This window comes from Cryptomeria japonica, chromosome 11 (assembly GCF_030272615.1).
Source record: "Cryptomeria japonica chromosome 11, Sugi_1.0, whole genome shotgun sequence".
NCBI classification, from domain to species: domain Eukaryota; kingdom Viridiplantae; phylum Streptophyta; class Pinopsida; order Cupressales; family Cupressaceae; genus Cryptomeria; species Cryptomeria japonica.
In genome coordinates this window covers 213741812-213765686 of record NC_081415.1, presented here as the reverse complement: position 1 = coordinate 213765686, position 23875 = coordinate 213741812, and positions in this window count along the sequence as shown.

Below are 23875 nucleotides of genomic sequence, written 5' to 3'. Positions count from 1 at the left end.
CATGGGGAATGGATGTGAAGACCCTGTACTATATTCCCAAGCGAGAAGGGCCCTTGGAAATGCAAGGAGGCCAAGCAAAGACCCACTCCTAGGCGAGACTGGACAGTGCCCAATTAGGAATGGTTGTTGGTGCAGAGGTCTTGGAGAGCAAGGTTGATTAGTGGAGAGTGCATCCTTTGGAGGAAGTGTAGAGGAGTGAGTGAAGCATCACTGGTGTGAAGGAGGAGCCTCCACCAATCCAATCAAGGTGGCTAGAATACAAAACCTTCACTGTGACCCAGGCAGACTCTAAACACCCTCACAAAAACCCTTGAAAACCTTAAAATCCACCTAGGACAGTGTACAGACACTTGGAGGCCTAAAACCTAGAAAATCCTTGAGTCCTTTCCAAATGAATGGCAGCCCTTTTTGGGAGATTGGGTTGTTTGTGCATCATTTGTGAGAGGGATCCCTAGAAGACCGGTTAGGAGGCCTAATTGGTCCTAATCCTTGTAGCACTTTTTGAAGGCAAAAACCCAAATTTGTGAAATCGGTAAGGGGTTAGAATCTTGAAACCTCTTGGGGGCTCATGAATGGGAGGATAGACCATGAAATAGACTTGAAACAACCATGCTAAGACCTTGGAAGGTGTGGAACAAGATTAGCCCTTATTAGCGATAGTAAGGGGTTTTGAGTCTCATGAGTAGTTGAGAGCTTAGGAGCAGTTTTGCAACTCATTGGTGGGTGGATTGGGCATGGTCAGGGGATTCCTCAAGCAAAGGGAAGTCTTAGAGACCCTAGGTGTGTAGAGAACACCAGGTTATCCAAGGAAAGGATCCAAGAGCATAGACTAGGCTAGTCTATCCCAAACCCCATCCCATCATACTCTTTGCCTACAAATCAAGAAACCAATTTTAGAGGGCATAGAGTTGATGAAAAAGCATTTCAAATTATCATCAGAAGGCCTTTTTTTTGCTGGAATCTTATTCCAAAAAGACTTAATTATAACAAATCATTTATTACAAGTCTTTTCCCACCAATCCTTCCCTGAAATAATTATTCTCAAGTATGGCTCTTCATCATGACACATTTCCTTGAAGTTTAGTTTTTAAATCCAGAATATTCCCTCCATGTTGATGATTCATCACTTTGTCTGCCACTTTATGTCTAAAGTTAATCAATCAAACCAAAACAAAATCTAACAAGACCGAACCCGAGAATTACACAAACCCGGACTAAATAAATACTCCTTATTTTAAATAACGTGAACACAAAATGCATAAGGAGAATAAGCAGGGTAAAGAGTCTGAGTGATCTACAAACCTAAGAAAAATTTCATCTCTCCAATCATAGACATTTGAAATTAATTCTTCATATCATAAGCAAATTTCATGCATAAATTTTATTCTCCTCCAAAAATGATATCATCAACAAAGAATTCAATGATTAGTATGTCATCATGCTCAATCTTATAAAAAAAAGTTATTATCAGCATTACCTTTACTAAAATCGAGCTTTGAAAGATATTTGTCTAATCTAGCATACCATGCTCTAGGGGCTTGTTTTAATCCATATAAAGCTTTCTTCAATTTGAAAACCATGTCTCTATCCTCTGATAATGAAAATCCATTAGGCTTCTCAATGTAGACTTCTTCTTCAAGATATCCATTCAAAAATGCACATTTAACATCCATCTGATATACCTTGTAGTTCTTGTGTGCAACATAGGCAAGAAATAGTCTTACCACTTCAATCCTACCAACCAGAGAATTTTCATCATAATCAACTCATTCTTATTGTGAATATCCTTTGCAAACCAATCTAGCCTTGTTCCTTACAACCTGAACTTCCTCATTTAATTTTTTCCTGAAAACCCATTAAGTTCCAATAACATTTTTATCTTTAGGTCTAGGAACCAATTCCCATATTTTATTCTTTTCTATCTGATTCAATTTCTCTTCCATTGCTTTCATCTAACTCTCATCTTTACTTGCTTCAGTAAAATATTCTGGTTCAATTTAAGAAATTAAACATACCTCTTCAAAAGCTAACCTTCTTTATCTTCACATACTTGGGAGGCTTTGGATTATCTTGACTTTCTTATTCTTTTTGTTCATCAGCAGTCACTATGGAATTTTCTAATGTTACCAAAGCAATTAGATCAATTCTCTGAACTGATTCTTGCGCTATCGGTTTTGATTTGACAAATTCATCTTCTGGTCCATAATCATATGATTAGATATGATTGTTACCTTTCTCATCCACCTTGACATTTATGCTTTCCATTATCCTATTCAATCTTTTGTTATAACATCTATATGCTTTACTCTTAGTAGAATAAACCAAAAATATTCCTTCATCACTTCTAGGATCAAATTTCCCTAATGCATCATCTCTTCTAATATAGCATTTACTTCCAAAAATTCTGAAATATCTGACAGTAGGAGTATGACCAAATCATAATTCATAAGGAGTCTTACCACTATCACGTTTTATGTGTACTCTGTTGAAAGTGTATACCATAGTATTGACAACTTCTCTCCAATAGATATCAGGAAATTTGGCTTCCATCATCATTGACCTTGCAGCATCTAAGATAGTTGTGTTCTTCCTTTCCACTATTCCATTCTATTATGGAGTTCTAGGTGCAGAAATTTGTCTTTTGATTCCATGCTTCTCATAAAATTTGTTAAACTCATTGGATTTAAATTCACCGCCTTGATCTGACCTTAAACATTTTATCTTCAATCCTGTTTGTGACTCAACCATAGTCTTGAAAATTTTGAATTTCTCAAGAGCTTCTAATTTTTTTGTCAAAAATGCAACCCACATCATTCTAGAATAATCATCAATAAACAATAAAAAGTATCTATCACCTTGAAAAAATTTAGTCCTTGTCAGTCCACATATATCAGTATGAATAAGATCAAGAATTTCATTAGATTTATCATGTATGCTTCTGAAAGAAGTTCTAACTTGCTTACCCATTTGACATTCTCTATATACCGGATTATGAGGCTTAATAATCCTGGGCAAATCTCTGATAGCATGTTGAACTGATCTTCACTATGCAATCAAAATTCATGTGACACATCCTCTTATTCCATAACCAACTTTCATCAATCTGAGCAATCAAGCAAGCCTTCTCACCAGAGTTCAAATGAAAGATATTTCCTTTGGTTTGAGTTCTGGAGGCAATTTCCAATCCAAATCTATTGATGTCATGCTTTGTGAAGTGTACCTATACCTGCAAACACAATGCACTCAATAAATCATTACAAGCAATGGTTAGAAGATTTAATCAAGGAAATGTAAAACCATAGCTAATTGACTTATTGCCTCCTAGTAAATGCAAGTATGAAAAATGCTCTTAGATCTGATTATGCATATTCTAGTGACTTGACTACACTTAGATGGAGGATTTGAATGATGAAAATGCATGATCTAGCAAGAATAGCATGATTAAGCTACATGAGTTCATGATTGATCTAGAAAATGAACTAAGATTAAGATGCAATTAAGCTAAAATTGAGCATGATAACATTGCTAAGAATGATAAACTAGAAGCTAGATGCCTATAGTAACAATGCATAAGATGAAAATGAGATGGGATCCATATTGCTCAAAATGAGGTCTATTTATAGGATTTTCCAAGGCTAGGGGTGAGGTGGCAAGAATCAACGGTCAATATTGATCTGAAGATATCAATGGCTAAATTGGAGGTGGGATTGAGAAGAGGTTGGATTAAAGGGAACATCTATCATCTCTATGGTGACAAGTGTCAAGAGGCTTCTAGAAGGTGTAGGATGAAAGGGAACACTTAGTGACAAGTGTCACAAAGATTCTAGAAGATGTTGGATGAAAGGGGACATGTGGGTAGGTAGAATGGTTTAGGTTTAGGAGTGGTAGAAATTAGGCGAATTTGAATTTAAAAATTCAAATAATAGGAAAAGGATAATTAATCTCAACAAATCATTAATTTGATTTGTTTTAATTAATTAAAGGATTAGAAGAAATTATTTTTGATGGAGGGAATTAATTAATTTGAATTAATTAATCAAAGGGGATTATGAAATGAACCTATTAAGTAAATCCTTAGATTTATTAAAAAGTAGATGAAAGGGGAAATTTAATCAAATTGTTTAGTGAATTCAATTAAATTGGGGAGGAGGATTAATTAAATAATTGCTTATTTAATTAATTATCTTCAGACCATTTTTAGGTGTATACATTTTGCCCTTCTTTGAAGCGAGGTGTGATGACGCGTTGATTCAAAGAATAATCTCATTTTGATGATTATATTGATTTGATAAGATGCCCCAGCTCTTGATTACTAAAGTCTGGTATGATGATGCCCCCTTGGGAGATCAATTGAGATAATTGATCTTTGGAGTTTTTGCGAGATTGATATCCTGATAGATTTGATTCGATTTCTGCAACTGTGTTTTGTTGAAAGTGTGAGTTCTTTGATTAGCTTGATTGCTTAGATGGATAAGATTGATAAATATTGATTGATTAGATTGATAAGATTGAGATTCAGTCTGGTTTCATGAAGGATTTATCCTATATAAGACAATGATGATCAAAGTGTTTGGTTTCAGGAAGGATTCATCCTGTATAAGACATGATCAAAACGTCTGGTTTCAGGAAGGATTCATCCTGTATAAGACATGAATTAGAATTAGATCATCTGGTTTCAGGAAGGATACATCATGTATAAGACATGATCAGAATCAACTAGGTTTGATTGATTGATTTTATTTGATAAGGTTGATAGATAAAGAACTAACAGTTTTTTGATATCAAATTGCATAAATTTTTGGATATGCTGATTGTTGATTCTGTTGAGAGAGATAGCATAAGATTTGGGCTAGGTCGATAATATCATTAGAGAGATGAGTCATCATTCTGATTGCGTATACATTTGTGATGATACTTGATGATTCCTATGATAGATTTAACCTTGGATAAAAGGAGCTTTTATGATCCCATGCAAGAATGAAATGCAAGCTAAAATGTAAATGAAATGCAATGGAATGCAAACTATGACCATACCAATCACTGGATTATTTTGCATTTTTGTCATCATTGAGCTTTTGAAATATGGGAAGTGAGTGCAAACATCGATGGTATAATTAAACCATGATTACCTGAGCACTACTTTCCTGGATTTTGATATATCAAGTTAGCACAAGCATCGAGATATAATTGAACCGCAATGACCTGAGTGTTTCTTGTATAAAACAGGCAGTATTAACCATTTCAATATGCAAATCAGAAATGTCTTCAATGATACTCTGATGATCATGTCTCGAGACAAATTTGCACATATTAATGATTAATTTTCAGACAACAAACAAGAAATATACCATGTTTCTTCCTTGTTCCTCTAGTCAATGACATCCTGGAGTCACTCAAAAATCATGATAGCGAAAATCAATATAGAAAAGTTGAACAATCATGTTAAAATCATTATCCAAAAAGATATTATCCACTGAAAAGTATGTGATGTGCTTAGATTGATTTTGTGATAGCTTGATAGTTGATAGTTTGATTGTGTGTTCAATGTTGGATGTGTCTCAGTTTTCGCTTGATACGAGTTGTTTAACTATTTGGTCTACCGATTTGATTAAGCTCAGAATGATCAAAAGTTTTGCCCCCAGCTAAGTGCGGGATTTTTCCCGAAACCTAGAAACAAAGTCGCTATGATATATCCAATGATCCAAACCATGGCAAGAAGCCACTTGGGATGTCTGAGTATGTACAAATGCTTATGATGCATATGGATAGTGCTGATGGAAGATGAATGAATGTGGAAAGAATGCATGAACTAATAGATAGAAGAGCTAGCCAACTGATATCGCCTATTTGCTAGGTTTTCACCATCTGCTTTTATTGCACTTTTTTTGATATTTGATTTTTCTGGATTTTCTGCTTTTTCACTTTTTTCTTATTTTTTCTACTTTTTTCACTATTTTTGTTTTTTTCTGATTTTTCACTATTTTTTATTTTTCTGATTTTTCACTATTTTTTATTTTTTTTATTTTTCACACATAGAATTTCTTCAGGTGCATGCTATTTATGGGTTCTTCAAGTTGATCTTCATCTTGTGTTGATAGTTGATATGCTCCTAAACCAAATACTATTGCGACCACAAACGGACCTAACCAGTTTGGTTCAAATTTTCCTTTCTTTTCTCGATCTACCTGGTTGCATGGATTTTCCTTTAGCACTAGTTCTCCCACTTGAAAGATTCATGGTTTAACCTTGTGATTATAGCTCCTACACATTCTTTGTTGATATACCTTTACATGATCAAAGGTATTTTGTGTTCGTTCATGAATTAGTTCTACCTCTTGCAGTCTAGATACTATGTGTTCTTCATCTAGGATGAGACCTTTTAGTGATACACGTAGAGAGGGTATCTCTATTTTGATTGACAATATGGCTTCTGATCCATATACAAGAGAAAAAGGTGTGGCACCTGTCAGTGTGTGGATATTGGTGCACTAGGCCCATAGAGCAGGGTTTAGTTGAATATGCCAATCTTTTCCAGCATCGTTCACTATCTTTTTGAGGATTTTCAGAATAGTTTTGTTACATGCTTTTGCCTGCCCATTTCCCTATGGATAATATGGTGTGGAGAATCTATGCTGGATTTTGAACTTCTCACATAGCTCTTGTACATCTTGGTTCTTGAATGGTCGCCCATTATCAGTGATAATGGTCATTGGTATTCCATAGCGACAAATGATATAGTTCAAGATAAATGCAGCAATTTGTTTTCCTGTGATGTTTGTGAGAGGTACTGCCTCAATCCATTTTGTAAAATATTTTGTAGCTACAAGGATGAATTTGTGTCCATTAGATGAAGGAGGATTTATCTTTCCTACTAGATCAAGACCCCATTGACAAAAAGGCCAAGATGTTGCTAAAGCATGTAGTTCTTATGTTGGTGCATGAATCAAGTTCCCATGGATCTGACATTGTTTGCATGTTCTTGCTATTTTAAAAGAATCTTGTTCCATAGTTGGCCAATAATAGCCCAAGCGTATGAGTTTTTTCAAAAGGGTAAGAGCACTTGAATGAGTGCCACAAATGCCATTATGGACTTCTTGTAAGGCCTTCTTAGATTCTTCTTGTTCAGACATCTTAAGAGAGTACCATCTAGACCTTGTTTAAATAGGGTATCCGCGACAAGAGTAAAATGGGAGGATTGGCGAATAAAATTTCTCTTTTGTTTCTTCGATAAATATGGAGGTAAGATGTTATCTTTCAGGTATGTGTAAGTTTGGCCATAGTGAGAGGAATTATGTCCAATAAGTTGACAGATGATTTGGGAATCAGGACAATTAAAGGTGGGATGAAACAACTCTTCAACCAGGAATTCATAACGTTGTTGATTTTCCTGTGTCTGTAATAGAGAAGCAAATGTAGCCATGGTGTTTGCTGCTTTGTTGTCATTTCTTGGAATCAATTCAAAAGTTATTTCTACAAAGTACTTCTTGAAATCATCCACCACCTTTTTGTAAGGCATGAGTTTGTCATCTTTTGTTTGATAGTCATCATTGATTTGATTAATGACAAGCTGAGAGTCTCCAAAGACCTAAAATTGTTTTATATTCCATCAATCACCATTTTGATACCTATAACTAAAGCTTCATATTCTTCTATATTGTTTGTGCATGGAAAGCTTAATTTGTATGCTTTCAGGATTGTATGCCCTTGTGGTGTGATGAATAAAATTCCTGCTCTTGATCCATGTTGTGTATATGAACCATCAAAGTAGAGTGGCCATGCTTTTGTTGTTACTGTTAGGATATCAGCATCAGGAAATTCAATTTGTAGAGGATGATCATCTTGAAGTGGTGTTTCTGCTAGTTGATCTATGATGACTTGTCCCTTCATAGCTTTTCTATCAACATATTTGATATCAAACTTGCTTAGAATCATGATCCATTTTACTAGTCGTCCCTTTAATGTGGCTTTGCTAAGAAAATACTTTAGAGGATCGATTTTAGCTATTAACTTGATGGAGTGAGATAGTAGATTGTGTCATAGTATTTGAGAAGCAAAAACTACTGCCAAGCATGCTTTTTTCTATTGATGAATAGTTAACCTCGTATCCCACTAGTGTTCCTGCTAATGTAGTAGATGGCTTGTTCTTTTCCTTCCTTATCCTATTGTGCAAGCAAAACTCCCAATGATGCTTTAGTAGTTGATACATAGAGTAATAATGGCTTTCTTGGAATTGGTGACATTAGAACAGGTGGTTGCATGAGATATGCCTTGATCTTGTTGAATGCTTCTTCACATTGATGGTCCCAGTTAAAATTAACATGTTTGTGCAATAGGTGAGTAAATGGTTGATATTTATCTACTAATTGAGCCACAAATCTTCTGATTGACTGGAGTCTTTCTTGTAGTGATCTTAGTTGACTGATATTCTTGGGAGATGCCATTTCCATGATTGCTTTTACTTTAGTTGGATCTACTTTGATACCTCTTGCTGAAACAATGTATCCCAATAACTTTCCCGAAGTAACACCAAAGGCACATTTCTTAGGATTTAGCCTTATCTTGTATTTTTCTAACCTCTCAAAGATCTTTTTGTTAGGTCCCAAAGACAACTGAGAGGGGGGGGTGAATCAGTTGTCTAATAAATTCAAACCAAACACCACTTAACCAACTTAATGTTGGTAAACTAGTTAAGTATGTCGGTAGACAGTGTTAACAATAAATTGCTATACCGATAAAGATTAATGTATGAAACATAAATACAAAGTCATCCATAACACATAACACCAATATTTGTACATTGAAACCCTGTAAGGGGAAAAACCATGGTGGGAAACCTTACCCACAATCAGATGATACTACTGCAGATAGTAAGTGTACATAAATGGGTTCTGCACATGCAAAAAGGCCAAAAGCCTAGAGCTCACTGCTCAATCACAAAATGGGAGTCACACTGACTACAGTTGGATGGTTATATCCAATAAGAATGTACTGCACAAAATAGCATCTTCATATGTTGGATTCAGTACCGGTGTAATGCTGATATGCTTTCACAAAAACCTAGCTTCACCTTCAAATGATGTCTTTGTGTATACCTCTACTTAATCTCGCATATACCTTCACACAATTCTTTTTCACATTCCACATTCGATCTTACAAATAAAATCTTACATTTATACCATAACCTAAGACCAATTTTAGTAGGTGAGCTCTACAAGATATTACAATAAAAACTTTTTACAATCAATATAATATCCAATGCAATAACCAATTAAACATGTTGGCTTAATGCATTTACAACAATAATAAATCATCTTCATAGTGTGCCATGTTGATCTGGAAAAGATAAACCTGTCGGTGTAACCCTAGGTAACCCTGGACCTATTTGCCGATAAAAGCAAATATGCAAATATGAATATATCAATGATTAATTCTTCAAAACAAAGTGTCCACACGATGTCTTCGACATTACCAGGTGTCTTCCATATCATTCCAAATGTTGGTAGTCATTATATCATGTCAATGAACTATATACCAGTAACTGTGCAATAGTTACTTGCTTGCCGGTGAATGTTGTTGGATCTCCAAAGTGCTAGTGTTTTAGTAGGTGTTGACATCAATGACAAAACCATACCAAAATACAAACAATCTCCTCCTTTGGCATTGATGGCAACACAAGATGGAAAAACCATCAAAGTGCCTAAACAAAAATGCCAAATACCAAAAACCAACAATCTCCCTTAAACAACAATCTCTCCCCCTGGGAGCAACATGTGTTTATCTAAAGATTTTCAATACTAGTCTCTTAAAAGATAATGTGTTTTTCCATAGATATCTCTCCCCCTTTGACATCAAATGCTAAAGTTATAATAAAACCAAGTTCATATACAAAATACCAATCAATTCAATATACCAACTACTCCCCCTGAGAAGTAGCTTCCTCATCAAAGACCAGAGTAGAAGATTTGTCTTTCAATTCTGCCAGTTGATGACAATCATCAACTGTCTAAGTTTCTACCGGTGGTGGTATGACTCCAAGCTGATCTCTGAGATATTCAAAAGTCTCCTTAGGCAAAGGTTTTGTGAAAATATCTGCAAGTTGTTCTTTAGTATTCACATAAACCAGTTTTATCTCTTTTTCTTCAACTTTTTCCCTTAGAAATTTCAGTTTGGTAGAAACATGTTTTGTTTTAGAGTGTAATACCGGATTCTTAGATATATCAATTGCTGCAGTGTTATCTCAATATATAGTAATAGGTTCCTTGCATTTTACCTTTATGTCTTTTAACATTTGTTTAAGCCATAGTACCTGTGTATAGTTAGTTGTTGCTGAAACATATTCTGATTCTACTGTTGATAAAGATGTACAAATCTATTTCTTACTCAACCAAGAAACTAATCTCTTTCCAAGAAAGAATGCTCTGTCGGTGGTGCTTTTTCTATCATCCACATCTCCTGCCCAATTTGCATATGTGTATGCACATAGATCAAAATTTTCATCTCTAGGATACCATAATCCAAGATTTGCAGTGCCTTGTAAGTACCGGAAAATCCTTTTTACTACTGATTCATGATTTTCCTTAGGATTACTTTGAAATCTAGAAACAATACATACTACATTCATAATATCAGGTCTGGTTTGTGTCAAATACAGTAAACCTCCTATCATAGATTTGTATCTAGTTGGATTAACGGGTGTAGTTTCATCCCTTTGAGATAATTTGTCATTTGTAGTCATAGGTGTGCTTACCAGTTTAGAGTTCTCCATCCCAAATTTCTTTAGTAATTCTTTCAGGTACTTGGATTGACTAAAAAATATACCTTTATCAGTTTGTGAAATCTGCAATCCTAAAAAGAATTTTATTTCTCCAATCATAGACATTTCAAATTCTTGTTGCATTTTAATAGAAAATTCCTTACATAATCCATCTTCTCCTCCAAAGATTATATCATCAACGAATACTTCTATAATCAAGATGTCATCATTTGTTATTTTGTAATATAAATTGTTGTCTGCATTTCCTTTAGTAAAACCAATCTTTAAAAGATACTTATCCAACCTTGCATACCAAGCTCTTGGGGCTTGTTTTAATCCATACAGAGCTTTTCTTAACCTGCAAACCATATCATTGTCATCTATCAAAGAAAATCCATCAGGTTGTTCAATATAGATTTCCTCTTCAAGATCTCCATTCATGAATGCACATTTAATATCCATTTGATAAACTTTGTAGTTCTTGTGAGCTGCAAAAGCCAAGAATAATCTGACTGCCTTAATTCTAGCTACCAGTACAAACGTTTCATTGTAATCAATTCCTTCTTTCTGAGAATATCCCTTACACACTAGTCTTTCTTTATTTCTGACAACCTTACCATCTTCATTAAGTTTGTTTCTAAATACCCATTTAGTTCCAATTACATTTTTATCTTTAGGTTGGGGAACTAATGTCCAAGCATTATTTTTCTCAATTTGTCTTAATTCTTCTTCCATAGCTTTAATCCAAAATTTATCTTCACATGCCTCATTAACAGATGATGGTTCAATTTGAGAAATAAGACATACCTCTTCATTTGCCAATCTTCCTCTTGTTATAACTCCTTTAAATTTGTTTCCAATTATCTGATCTTCAGAATGATTCAATCTTACATACCAGGTTGTCTTAGTTTGTTGTTGTTCTTCAATTACTGTGGAATCCTCTGATGGCACTGGGGTAACTAGATCTTCATGTTGTACCATTGGATTTAGTGTAAGTTCATTTGTCACAATTTCTGTTGCCGGTTCAAAGTCTATATACCTTGAAGTTCCTCTGAATTGTTCATCAATCTTTACATTTGTACTCTCAAAAATTTTCTGCAATCTCTTGTTAAAACATCTATATGCCTTGCTCTTAGATGAATAACCAAGAAATATTCCTTCATCACTTCTAGGATCAAATTTGCCAATATACTCATCTCTTCTAATATAACATTTACTTCCAAAAATTCTGAAATACTTAAGAGTAGGAGTATTACCAAACCATAGTTCATGAGGGGTTTTACCAGTTTCACCTTTGATGTGAACTTTGTTGAATGTATAGACGGTTGTGTTGACTGCTTCTCTCCAATACACATGTGGTAAATTTGCTTCAGATAACATACTTCTTGCTGCATCTAAGATAGTTCTATTTTTCCTTTCAACAACTCCATTCCATTGTGGTGTCTGAGGTGTTGATAGCTGTCTTTTGATTCCATTCACTTCACAGAATGTATTAAAGTCCTTAGATGTGAATTCTCCTCCTTGATTTGATCTTAAACATTTGATTTTCTTACCGGTTTCATTTTCAACCATTGCTTTGAACAGTTTGAACTTTCCAAGTGCTTCTGATTTTTCTCTAAGAAAGGTAACCCAACACATTCTAGAATAATCATCAATAATTAGCATGAAATATCTATCACCTTGTAAGCTTTTAGTTCTAGCTGGACCACATAAATCAGTGTGAATCAAATCAAGAGCATTATTGGATTTTTCTGGAATACTTTTGAAACTAGCTCTAACTTGTTTTCCAAATTGACATTCCTTACAAATTGTATTCTGAGGTTTCACAATTTTAGGTATATCTCTAACTACCTTAGAAGTACTGATCTTCATAATGCAATCAAAGTTTACATGATAGAGTCTCTTATGCCATAACCAAGTTTCATCTATATGTGCAATCAAGCATGTCTTTTCAATGTTATTCAAATGAAAGATATTACCTCTAGTCTGATTACCGGTTGCAATTTCCAAACCAGTTCTATTCATGATTTTGCATTTTCCATTCTTAAATTGTAACTGAAATCCTTTCTCAACTAATTGGCCAACACTTAAAAGATTAGGCTTTAATCCTTCAACATAGTAGAAATTGTCAGTGTTATGCTTACCATCAAGAGATATTGTACCCTTCCCTTTGATTCAACAGGCTTTGTCATCTGCAAATCTTACTAAACCTCCATTGTATTCTTGAAAGTTCAAGAATTTACCTTTGTCTCTTGTCATATGATGTGAGCATCCTGAGTCAATGATCCATTCATCCTTTACTTCAACTTTAGCTGCTAGGGCTTGTTCTACCAGTTGAGTAGTAGGTGCCAGTTGATCTTCTGTTATACCAGCAAAAACCCATCCATTGTCTGCTGGATCCTCATCAGAATCATCAGTCACACCTTCATCAGCAATGTAACAAAATTTGTCTTTGTTCTTCTTAAATCTGTATCTCTGATATTCAGGATTTGGCTTGTATGTTCTTCTAGCTTCTTCTCTTAGTCTAGCATGTCTATCAAGGCATCTCAAAGCCATATGACCAATCTTATTGTAGTTAAAACATTTAAAGGGTGCTTTACCTTCATACTTACTTCCAATTGGACCTTTTGGCATTTTCTTTGCAAAGAGTGCTTCAAGTTCTTCAAGCTCTTCATTCTCCTTCCTAGTTTCTTCAAGTTCTCTTGCATAAAAGGCTTTCCAATTTGATTTGTCAAATGATGGAGCAGATGATGTTGATGCTTTAAAGGCTAAATCTGTCTTTATAGTAGCAACAAGACCAAATTCCTCAATTTCAAAAGCTGAAAGTTTTCCAATCAATGTATCCCTAGTTACTGATGTATTAGGCATTGTTCTCAACTCATTTATAGTAGTAACCTTCATTTTATATGCTAGTGGCAATCCTCTTAAGATTTTTGAAACAATTTCATCCTCACTCAAGGTTCCTCCACAACATTTAATACCCAAAACAATTTCATTTACTCTTTCCATAAAGGCAGAAATCCTTTCATCTTCTTCCATTTTTCATATGTTCATACCTGACTTGGAAGCTTTCAAGTTTTGCAATCTTGACTGTGGAATCTCCTTCATTCAGTGTTTCCAAACGATTCCAAATAGCTTTAGCAGTAGACCTATCTGATAATCCCATGATTTATTGATCTGATAATGTGCTTAAAAGTGCTTATCTTGCTTTGTAATCATTCTCCTCATCTTTAGCTAAGGTAGTTGGAGTAGTCTGACCAGCTACAACAGTAGTATAACCATTCTTTTTAACTTCCCAGATGTCCTTACCAATGCAATTCAGATGTGTCTCTATTATGATCTTCCATATCCCATAGTTGGTTGCATCAAGTTTAGGACTGTCCTTCCTGAAATAATTAGTAGACATTGGATCTCCTGAAGTTGTTAAACTTCTCCAAAAAGAGGACTAGGCTCTGATACCAATTCTTAGGTCTTGGAGACAACTAAGAGGGGGGGGGGGAGGTTGAATAAGTTGTCTAATAAATTCAAACCAAAAACCACTTAACCAACTGAATGCTTAATACCGGTAAACTAGTTAAGTATGCCGGTAGACAATGTTAATAGTAAATTGCTATATCGGTAAACATTAATGCATGAAACATAAATACAAAGTCATCCATAACACATAACACCAATATTTGTACGTTGAAACCTGTAAGGGGAAAAACCACGTTGGGAAACCTTACCCACAATCAGATGATACTACTACAGATAGTAAGTGTACATAAATGGGGTCTGCACATGCAAAAAGGCCAATAGCCTAGAGCTCACTGCTCAATCACAAAATGGGAGTCACACTAACTATAGTTGGATGGTTAAATCCAATAAGAATGTACTACACAAAATAGCATCTTCATATGCTAGATTCAGTACTGGTGTAATGTTGATATGCTTTCACAAAAACCTAGCTTCACCTTCAAATGATGTCTTCGTGTATACCTTTGCTTAATCTCGCATATACCTTCACACAATTCTTTTTCGCATTCCACATTCGATCTTACAAATAAGATCTTACATTTATACCATAACCTAAGACCAATTTTAGTAAGTCAAGCTATTACAATAAAAACATTTTACAATCAATATAATATCCGATGCATTAACTAATTAAACATGTCGGCTTAATGCATTTACAACAATAATAAATCATCTTCATAGCATGCCATGTTGATCTTGAAAAGATAAACCTGCTGGTGTAACCCTAGGTAACCCTAGACCTATTTGTCGATAAAAGCAAATATGCAAATATGAATATATCAATGATTAATTCTTCAAAACAAAGTGTCCACATGATGTCTTCAACATAACCAGGTGTCTTCCATATCATTCCAAGTGTCGGTGATCATTATATCCTGCCGGTGAACTATATACCAGTAACTGTGCAATAGTTACTTGCTTGTCGATGAATGCTATTGGATCTTCAAAGTGCTAGTGTTTTAGTAGGTGTTGACATCAATGACAAAACCATACCAAAATACCAACACTTTTCCAATATCTCTATATGTTCTTCTCTATTGTATGATTTAGCCAATATGTCATCCACATAGTCTTCCATGATTGTATGCATCATGTCATGAAATATAGTTGTCATAGCTCTTTGATATGTAGCACCTGTGTTCTTTAATCTAAAAGGCATGATGTTCTAGCAGAAAGTACCCCATGGGCATGTGAAAGTTGTCTTTTCTTGATCTTCGAGTGCTATTTCGATCTGATTGTATCTAGAGAAACCATCCATTAGAGAAAACATGGAGTGTCCAGTAGTTAAATCTACAATGATGTCGATTCTAGGCAAAGGAAAGTCATCCTTTGGACATGCGTTATTAAGATCTTTGAAGTCTGTGCATATTTTGATGCTTTTATCTAGTTTTGAAATAGGAATAATGTTGGATACCCATTGAGGATAAGCTACAGGTCTGATGAATCCGACATCTAGTAATTTCTTTAGTTCTACCTTGACTAGGAGAACGATATGAGGATGCATTTTCCTTAACTTCTGTTTTACTAGTTTGGCTCCTGGACTAAAATTCAAGTGATGCATAATAAGCTTTGGATCTAACCCTAGCATGTCTGCATATGACCAGGCAAAATTGATTTGCCTTCATTTGAAGAATTCCACATATTGTTGCATTTCTACCTCTAATAGAGATGTTGTTAGGTGAAGAATCTTTGGTTGTTCTGTTGTGCCAATGTTAACTATCTCTGTCGGTTCGATCAAGATGGATGACCTTTCTTGATAGTCCTCAGGTAAAGTGTCAAATCTCCCATCTTCCAATGCCTCATGGAGGTTTCACCATTAGATGCATCCTTTATTTTTACTTTTTCCTTATCTAATGTTGCCAATAAATGGTTTTCAGCATTAGACTTGATATTGTTTTCTTTACTTTCACTTTTGTGACTAGGAGATTTGGCACCCACTTGACTGGAAGATGCGTTGCTGACATTCCTAGTGAGATTTGTTATAGGTTTGATTGCATTAAGATATACAGATATGGCATGGTCATTTAGAAAGGTATCAATGGTAGTATGTCCTTCATTTTCCCAATCAATAAGCTCGGGGTGGATTAGACGTAAGGGATCTTCAGGTTGGGATGTTTCGAGGGTTTCAAGGGTCATGATGGATGTATCAAAGTTTTCAATATGTGGGTTGATGTCTAGAACAGTACTCTCATTAGAATGATCTCACGTAAGAAGTTCATGATCGTCCTCGGCTAAGTCCAAGTTAGCCGAATGTGATTCTAATTCAAGTGACTTAGTTCCTGATGTTTGTCCTACATATGTGTGAACTATATCGACTTCTAGATCTCCTTCAAAGCATTTTTCTTCAACTGATTCTTCAGAGTGATATGAATCCCATTCCCATTCATTAGAATCTATATCACTTGCAGCTTGTAGTTTACAGATTTGGTCATATAACATTTCTTCTTCTTTTTTGGCTATACTTTTCCTTCTTTCATATTCAACCTCTTCAGGACTGAGATTGAGTTTTGTCAACTTTTCTATTAGTTCTCCTGAACTTATATTAGCTTCTTTCTTGTTTTGATTGAGATTTAATGCTACTTGAGAGATGTTTTTAGTTTGTTTCTCTTGTTGATTTGAAGCTTGCTTCTTTTGCCATTTCATGTTTGCTTGTGCTTGTTGTTGAGCATATTTTTCTTCCCTTTAAATTTCCAGTTGTTCTTGTCTGTTTTCATATTTCTCTTCTTGTTGACTAAAATCTGTGTCTTCTAGTAAAGTGACTTGTCCATACCCTAAACCTATTTTGTCATTGGTCTATTGAGTATGAGGATAAATAGGTTCTGAGATACCTTCTTTTCTTTTTCCTATAGGGCCTGTTCTAGTGTATCCCATTCTTTGAAGAATGTTGAATCCTTTTCCATATTTTTCTATAGGTATTCTGACATTGTTGACCTTTTGTTGAACTTCTTCATCTTTGTATAGCCATTGTAGCACATCTTTGTCTTTTGTCTCCTTTGATAAGGTTCCAACACTAATGAATGCTCCATCAAATATTGGAAGATGCTTCACAATTGGTTGTTGTTTAGAGTTTGACGGTCTTCCCAAGGATGTAGGAGAAAGTGGTAATCGTGATATTGAATATTCTTTGTTCCCTCGATCTCTTAGCTACATTTGTTTTTCCGTACTTGACAGAATAGAGGCAAATGATTTTTCCTTGGATTGTGTGTTCGAAGATGTTGCTTCCCTATTATGAGGAACAATTACTTCCTGAGCCATTTTTAAATTGCTACAATATTGAAACGGATTTGCATCAGCAGATATTGTGATTTCTTGTCCTTCGTGGGGAAATTTGACACATTGATGATAAGTTGATGGGATGGCTTGCAAGTCATGTATCCATGGTCTCTCTAGGAGCACATTATATGGTAGGTCCAAGTCTAGAACTTGGCATGCTATGTCTTTTTGTAGAGGTCTCGCTCTGATTGGTAGTATCACAATTCCCTTGGAGGAGTGTTCTTCTTCATCATAGGCTTTTATAGTGATCCTTTTTCGGACATCAACTGCATCTTCTAAATATCATAAGGCACGAACAAGACTCAATGAGAAAATTTTAAGGGCAGCTCCACCATCTATTAGAACACGCTTAACTCACATTTTATGGATGAGGACTTCAATATGTGAGGGAGCATTGTGAGGGTGTTGCAAGGACATGTTGTCTTCTTCAATGAATGATAAGAAATGAGGGGTTGTGAGGTGTCCCACCATGGTTTGGAATTGATCATTATCAAGATCTTTGGATACTATGGTATCTACTAATGCTCGTTCAAGAATTTCTTTATGTGCAAGTGAAAGTTTTAAAAGCTCCAAGATGGATATTTGTGCGGGTGTTTTCTGCAATTGCTCCACTAGATTGTATTGTTTTGCTCTAGTGGATGACGTGTTTGTTGTAGGACCTGGCAAAACAACTTTAGCTTTGCTTCTTGTGATAGCCTGAGCATGTTCTTGATTTTGTTTTTCTTTAACTACAATCACATTCACCACATTTTCATATGTATGAGCATAGTTTACCTTTGCTTTACCCTTACCATTGTTTGTTGTTGATGACTCACCTTTCTCATAGTTTGGTAGTGGAGTTTTAAAGGCAATATGAGATTCATTTGTTGTATGTCCATCCATAGTTATTACACTATTATCAATTAAGTCTTGTATGACATGTTTCAACTTTTGACAATTAGTTGTGAGATGTCCCTTGTTTCGATGGAAATCACAATACTGATTATCGTTCCACCAAGGTGGTTTGATTTGAGGTTCGTAGTTCCTTTCTTCTAGTAAAGTGATCAATTTTTTTGTGAGAAGTGTCTTTAGTGCTGATCCAAGGGGTTCACCAACATTTATGAATTATCTTTGAAAGAAAGTTTTGATAGTTGCTCTTTGGTGATTGTTGTTTTGTTGTGCTCCTGCCGAGTGAGTAGATAAATTGAAAACCGGTTGCTTTGGTTTCACATTATTGTTATCTACTATTCCATCATTGATGACATTTTGATTTCTATTCCAAAACTTTGTCTTATCATTCTGATTTTTGTTCTTAGGAGGATGGACTCCTTTGTATATTTTCAACTCACCCTTCTTCATCATGGCTTCTTCCATTTTGATTCCATTGTCAACCATTTTTCCAAAGATTTGATTTCCTTGCATTTTTAAGTAATAACTGTAGCATCCTAAAATTGCGACACTTGCAATTTCGACTGCATTTGGGTCTTCACGATGGCGGTGCAACGTTGAACCTGAATGGAGACCCCAAAACCTATTTACGACACCCAAAACTACATCTTTTTGCACCTTGGCCTGATCCCTCCTTGCACCCTGTTGTCCTGGGAGGTGGGACCATGGCGCCCAGTGCCCTGGTCCCTCGCCCTATTTTGGGCCCGGTCTCTTGTTGGGCATCGGGTCTTGAAGTTTGCAAATTGGAAAATATTGTTTCTAGATTGGCCTAAGGTCGTGAAAATCAGTCTCTCAACCCTAATTAACAACTATATAAACTACATTTCCTCTTCCAAAAAAAGGAAGAAATAAGCAAGAGAAAGACGCAGAAGCGATATTCAAACATTCAAACATTCAAGCATTCAAGCATTCCTTCAAGCGATTGAGTATTCTAAGTCTCCATTCAAGGCTAGGTGTTGCATTCAAGACAAGGACTCAACCATTGAAGAGGAGATCACATACATTACACCTTCGCATGTAAGAATACAAACATTCTTACAACAAGGTATCGGTACTTGTTTACATTACAAACATTTACATTTACAGCATTCTCATTTCCTGGTTAATTCCAAAACTGGGGTTTGACCTAAAGGCAAACCCCTAATCCCTAACCCCCCAATCATCCTCTCTTTTTTGTGTGTAGGTTGCAGGTACGCGGCTGTAATTGAAGATCTGGAATCCTTGTGCAGAGACAAACAGATCCCCCTTCATTTCGTGGATTTTTCGGAGGACCGTGTGCACTCCGGGCGCCATTGTCACACCAAATTTTGCTCAAATTTGCAGAACAGCATCGTCTCGATATTTTATTGCTAATTCCAGGTCCGTAGCTTCATCCCGTATCCCTATCTCTGTTTATAAGGGAATCTTTCTTACTTTACATGCATTCCTAGTTCAATCATTCTATCTATATTCTTTACAAAAGAGGGTACCCTTGATGTCTTAACCCTTGAAACTCATTTAGAATCTAGTCTTGCATTGTGTGGGATTGGATCTTGTGGGTTTCAACCCCTCTTTTGAATGTAAAGTCTCTCCTAAGTGAAAACCATCAACCCTAGTGACCTCCCTTCTCTCTCCTTGGAGTTGGAGGGGGAGAACAACTAGGGTTCGATTTTTCCGCTTTACATTTTGGTGAACCCAACATGAACATCCTAATTCTGATTATTCATGATTAGATCTGAAAAATTTGCTTCCTTAATTACATTTCCATGTTTGATCTTTTGCAAATTTTAGAGGTTAATTGCATAAAAACCCTAAAATTTTCTTTTTAGTAATTGAGCTTGTGAAGTGTTTAATTGTTAATGCTTGTTTCAGATCTACCCTTCTATTGCAAATTGTTAATTCTTATTTGTGCTTTAATTCTGAAGATTAAGTGGTTAAGTATCAAAACCCTAATTTTTAAAACCCTCCTGATTCAGCCTTTGACTGATAATTTCACTTATCAAATCACCTCCAAATCGGCTGTAACTTTGGATTCCGCAACAAAATCACAATATCTTTCATCCCTAAAAATTTGGAAAAAAGTTGTGAGGGCCGTGTACACCCCGAGCGCCATCGTCCCCGACATTTTTTTCGAAATTTCGGGAGCTAGATCTTACTGTGTTTTTCTCCTAAAATCCAGAATTTTGGCTGATTTTATCAATTCTAACACTTTCAAAATTAAAGTCAAAGTTGGTCTAGTGATTGCTTGGATAAAGGCTTATAATCATTCAAAAATTGTTGAAATTAAAATTCATATCAAAATTGTGTTCCTTACTGTCCTAAATCTGAAAAGTGTGTTGGCATTCATTCGAAATTTCAGTGCTTTATTCAAATTTTTACAATTTGTGACTTTTGAAATTAAGTGTTTAATTGCGGCAACTTTGATTTCCGCTTTCAAACTTGAATTTTGCATGAAATTGAGTCAACTTTTAAATTTCAAAGCCTGCATTGCTTTCAGTATTCCCTCTAAAATCATAAAATTCAAAATTTCAGTTTCCCTCTCTTTTTCAAAATTCAAATTTTGCATTTTTCAACAATCTTGGTAGGGTTCAATTTTGAGATTGCAACTTTAATTTGACCTATCTACAGATCATAAAATCACTCAATTTTTTCAGATTAGCTTTAAAATCATCATAACTTTCATCCCTGAAAATTTTGAAAAAAGTTGCGAGGACCGTGTGCACTCCGTTCACCAAGGTCCCTGACATTTTTTCTGAAATTTTGGGAGATTGCCTTGATTGTATTTAACAGCTTAAATCTAGGAGATTGGCTGATTTTATTGAAATTTTCTACCTGTAAAATTCAAAATCTTCTCTCTCTCTTTAGTGCATGAGTTTTACAACAATAAGCCCTACTTACACTATTCTCGTTAGACGAAGCCTTAGAATTAAATCTTTCCAAGGTTTAATTACTGAGGAGATGGAACCTAATTTGAATGGCCTTTTTAACGAGGACATGGGTAATTCCTCTAATCCTCTTAATGATGAAGAAGCTCTCCATGAGGTTTCTGTGGAACAACTTTCAAAATTGGATAACCAATTTGATGATTTTCGACAATGGATGTCTCAAGAATACCCCAATAGTCAAGCTCTTTCACTAATTGAGGGTCTAAAATGTATGGTTCAAAGTGATAAGAATAGAATTGATATTTTGTGTGGTATTGCACACATTGTGGATTCAAATGTGATGCCTATGAAGAGTTGTGCCCAAACTTTGGGTTATACACAACCTCCTACTCAAGTTAATCATTCTATTCCTTTGACAACTCCTATTGCTAGTATATTGACTTTTACATCAAATATAATGACTACTTCAATACAAGACATTCCACCTATGATCACTAGTCATGGGGGCAATCCCTCTTCTTCAATCAACCCTCTTCCTTCATTCAATCCAACTTCTTCATTCATTCCTTCAATGAGTGTTCCTATTTCATCTCCACAAATAAACATGACGCAAGGGGGCAATTCGTTTAATCATTCCATTCCTCCTTGTAGTGATCCTCCTTTCCAATCATCTCCTATGACTAACTACCATAGTGTCCCACCACCTTACTCTCAATCAATACCTTCTTTCAATAACATAATACCTCCATCACAATCTAACACATCTAATATGAACTCTTCGACTGAAGCGACCATTAACAATCTTGCACAAACTGTCTCTTCTTTACAGCAACAAATTGCCTCTATGAATCAATCTAAGTCTAGTGTGCCCACATTTGATGTTGCGAGTCCACTTTCTGTTGACATTGTTCGAGCTATCCCCCCTAAACATGTTGAAATCCTGCAATTGGAGCTTTATAATGGTAAAGGTGATCCTCTAACACATGTTAAGACCTTTCAAACAATATGTGCCGATTTTGCTTATGACCAAAGGTTGCTTGCAAAACTGTTTACTAGAACATTAAGAGATAAAGCCCTACAATGGTATTGCTCGTTGCCTTCTTATTCTATTACTTCTTTCGAACAACTTGCAAATGCTTTTATTCAACAATTTCAAAACAATATAAGTCCTAAAGTTACTTTGATTGATTTAATGCATTGTAAACAAGGTGTTAAAGAAAAAGTGACTAATTTCATTGGTAGATATAAGCATTTGTACGCTCAAATTTCCTTTCCAGTACCTGACAATGATATTCAAAGAATCTTTATTTCTAATTTACAAAAAGATATTAGAGAAAAACTTTTGTTTTCTGATTTTACTTCTTTCCAACAGTTGTGCGCAACTCTTCACAATTATCAACTGACTGTGAGTCAAATGGAACAAGCAAATCCTATGGCTCCGAGTGATAAGGGTGATAGTAGTCAACAACCATTTGGGAAGTTTAAACCAAACAAAGAGTCTATTAAATTCAATGAAAACATCATCAACAACAATGTGAATGCAGCATCAAGTGTGCCTCCTATTTCTAAGTTTTTCAAGAAAGAAAGAAAGTTTACTCCTTTGAATGAATCATTGCATAGTATTATGAATAAGTTATTGGAACAAAATGTGCTTACTCTTCCTCCTATAAGGCAAATAGATCCTGCAAAGATTAATTCGCCCTATTTTGATAACAAATCTTTTTGTCAATTTCATCGTCAACCTGGGCATGATACTGAAAAATGTTTTGCTTTAAAGGGTAAAATTCAAGATTTGATTGATAATAATAATATCTCTATTTTTGGTGTGAATGATAAAGGCAACACATCTATAGCTCCTCCTAACCAAAATCTTAAGATTTTTATTGATCCATTACCTTCTCATACCTCTAATGTGGTTGACACTAATGATTCCTCTTTCTCACCTGATAGTCTTATGTCTATGACTCCGAATGTGATTAACTTTGTGGAGCAGCAGAAAATCCTTAAAGAACCTTCCATCACATTTGATTCCAGTGAAATTATCAGGGCACCTGATGGTCCTTTATATATAGTTGCAAAAGTCAAGAAGACACCTTGCCGTGGAGTGCTTATTGATCCTTCTTGTATGATTAATGTCATTACTGAAGAATTTCTTTTTACTTTGCAATTAAATCAAGTGATCTATGACGAAACAAATGTGGTTGTGAAATTATTTGATGCATTTTCTTCTCCTGCAATTGGTTCTATTACATTACCTATTGAGGTCCATAAGAAATCCCTTGATGTGAGCTTTGCTATTATTCCATCGTCCGAACAATTTCGTGTGAAGCTAGGCTATCCTTGGCTATCTTCCATGAAAGCTATTGCTTCTCCTATTCACAAGTGTTTGAAATTTCCCCATAATGGTGAAGTTGTTACTGTCAATCATAGTCTCTTTAAACCAGCTGAAAGAACTTCTAGCGTTCCTATTGATTATTTTTGGCCTAAACAATTCCAATCTCTTCCACCGCGGAATGATCATCTTTTCAAATCTTATCAAAAG